We start from the raw sequence: 3,258 nt of genomic DNA on the forward strand, positions 1-3,258 counted from the left end.
GGATGTGATTTCTCCTACAAAAATCGTACGCCTGGATGCCTCGATTTCAACAATAATGGATGATTCGCGATGTAATAAATTTTCGAATGTTTCAAACAACCTTTCACTCAATTAACTCCATCTTCCTCTTTGAAGAGTGACAATTTAGCAATATTCAATGTTTTTGTGATTTCGTTGCTGCTTTTTATTGAATATAAGACATTCAGATAGCTTTCAGTTTGTACAATTCGTAACAATCTTTGTTCTGTTTGATGCATCCCTTCTATTTTAAGAAAAGTCTTTCAGAAGCTACTGTATCGTTTCCAGTTAACTGGTTGATCCAAGTAGTTTATATTGCTATATTAACTGTAGCTTGCTTCAACTTTGTTCACATGGAGCCACGACTTAGGCCACCAATTTTTTTTTTATTGTTTTGGAGCTGTCGTACGCGAGTGAAGTTGCGTACTTGATCTTGAGTCGCGAGTTGTGTTTATGTTCTATATCCTACTTGCGAGGCGAGTGAGCTTTACACAATTTCCAAAATCCGCTTAGCGAATCGCTTACGGACTAATTGTTTACTTTACTCGATTTGTAAAGACAGTTAATGACGAATAAGTTAAATTGAACAACTGTAGGCGAAGTGCAAAACTAAGAGAATGAAGAATAAGGCAACTGGTATTCCAGAAGTCATAACAAAATGTGAACACTAATTTTCCCGTTGTGGGAAAATGGGAGCAGCAGACTAGCATGTGAAATAATAATGACTTATGCACATGCCCCTCAGGAATAGGTACACTAAATAAAATTAAGTACATCGTATGATAAGTTTACTGCGCTAAATTAATTTATGATGTATGACATTTCTCCCGCTTCAAAGAAAATTAAAATTGCATAAAGTAAAATTTTATTAACAATATGAATAATAATAATAATACTTATTCACCGGTTAAATAGTATCAACAATATATTTACTGGTTATCATAGCTAGTCATAATTAATAATGTATCAGTTTTAGTGTATCAGAGTTTTCACATGTCTTCTTCATCAATGATCAGCTCATTTGAAGTGCTGTGATCGGCTGGCCGTATACTGGGGTCAGTCGGAGACACCTGTCCTATGATAGGCGAGGGAAAGTCGTTATGAATCGGTTCAACTCGAGTAGCTGTATCCACAATTGTTTGTATAACTGAAGGTTGAATCGATTCGATGTCGCCTACTCGTCGCTTCCTACGGGGTGGAGCAAAGTTCGGAGGACATGAATTAGTAGAGTCACCTGATGAATCTTCTTTGTCATATCCATAAAATTTAGGACTTTTCCTAGTCCGTTTGGTTGTTCGTGTCAGAGTATGGGCTAAAGTTGTTGTTGGAACTGAAGGAGATGATACGAGTGCTTCTTGCTGAGTATTTGTAGGCGGGGGTGCAATAAATACTTCTTCAGTTATAATTGGCTGTTCGGGAGCAGCCTCTGGAATTTCAGGTATTACTTGGGGAGCGAAATTGTCCGGAACTTTCGGCATGCGTACTCGCATTGCGCGAGCAATGTTGGATTTATTCGAGGATACACCACTACCAGTTTCTCGTTTTCTGTGTTTCATTTTTCTGTCTCCTTTCTGGATGCGGGTACACTCTTTAATGTGGCTAAGTATCTTAGCCTCAGTTGTTTTCTCGTGTGTGCGGGGTCCTCTGCGGTTTATGTAGTCTGTTAATTTGGTTTTTCGTTCTTCACGAGTACCAAATTTTGCAATATCGCTATTGCGTACAGTCACTTCTATCTTACCCGGCTCGCGAATGACCGAAGTGTATTGGTCGGTCTTTTGTACTACCGATCCTGGGGCCAACACCTCATACAAGCCGTCCAGATTCTTCTTGGATCTCTTATGAAGGTGCTTCTTTCAGGCAATGTTTAATTGGACGGCGTGTTCTTTCAATGGGAGTGGACGATGTGCTTGCGTGGTGCGAAGGAAGCGTGAATCATTATCAGTTGCTAGCCGTTCGCGATTGGTAGCATCCTTTGTCGCCTTACACATATTACGTTCAATTTCGTCGTCACTCCGGCTGTTTCCCCAGTGTTCCTCCGGCAGCAATTCGTTAGGGGTTACAGTTTCTTCATCTAAATAATGATTCAAAATTTTTTCATAACTTAAGTCAGATGATTTGGGTTGAGTACTTATATTACTAAGTGGTGTATTGGCCGTACGCCCGAAGTGAGATTCGAATGGCGAAAGCTTAGTTGTTTTATGTTTACATATGCGAAGCTGGTATATAATTGACTTTAATGCTGCTTTAATGGTGAACGTATTTACTTCTTTATGTGCTTCTTTCATACATGCCAAGGGTTGTTTAATAGTACCAATAAGTCGTTCAACTAAACCTATTGCACGATGATCATTTGCCGGAGCTGGTATTAGTGTGACATTATTTTTTGTACAAAAATTTGTTACTTGGTTACCTATAAGACAACGGGCTTGATCTATTCTTAAGGAACGAGGAACTCCATGAATTTGTATATAATTATCTAAAAATTTTATGACATTCGAGGCATTTGCTTTATCAACTAATTCCGCAGAAGGGTATTTTGAAAATCTATCAATGCATGTTAAAATGTATATTTCATGTTCTTTTTCGTTATTAATGGGCCCTGCAAAATCTATTTGTATTTCTTGGTTTGGAACTATACATGGTGTATGTGCTTTAAATTGTTTTGCGGGAATAACAGATTTTAAGTTTTTACCGATAGCAGTGCAAGATTTGCACTCTATTGCTTTGACAAGCAAATCGCGATTCATGTATGGCCACCAGCAGTGCTGAGCCATACATATCATCCCCCAGCTACCCGGGTGACTTGCATGTAGATCGTCAATGAGGGCCTCTTTGAGTGCATTCGGAATGGCCACCTTCTCGTCCATGCAAACACACCCGCCGGTCACATGAAGGTCCCGCCAATAACTATGAAGGTACGCCTTGAGGGCCTTCAGTCTTTCTTCATCCCCCCGAATTATGCAGTCTCGCACTTCTTTTAGAACTGCATACTTACTTGTGAGTGATGCAATTAGACCTTTGCTAAAGACTTTTCCCACCACTCGTTCAAACGACATTACTTGGGGACTATCCGTTAGTGGGGTACTTAAGTTTGAATGCGAGGAAGATCTGCGTGGCGTACTCGTTGATGCATTGTCAGTGAATGACAAGCGAGGCGAAGCTCTGGTAGATCGAGAGGAGAGTGTTTTTCCCTTGAGAGATGAAGCTTGTTGACTCATTGTTGATGAGAGTTGAGTTTTT

The sequence above is a fragment of the Convolutriloba macropyga genome, chromosome 3 (genome assembly GCF_964194025.1).
Source record: "Convolutriloba macropyga chromosome 3, txConMacr16.3, whole genome shotgun sequence".
NCBI lineage: Eukaryota > Metazoa > Xenacoelomorpha > Acoela > Convolutidae > Convolutriloba > Convolutriloba macropyga.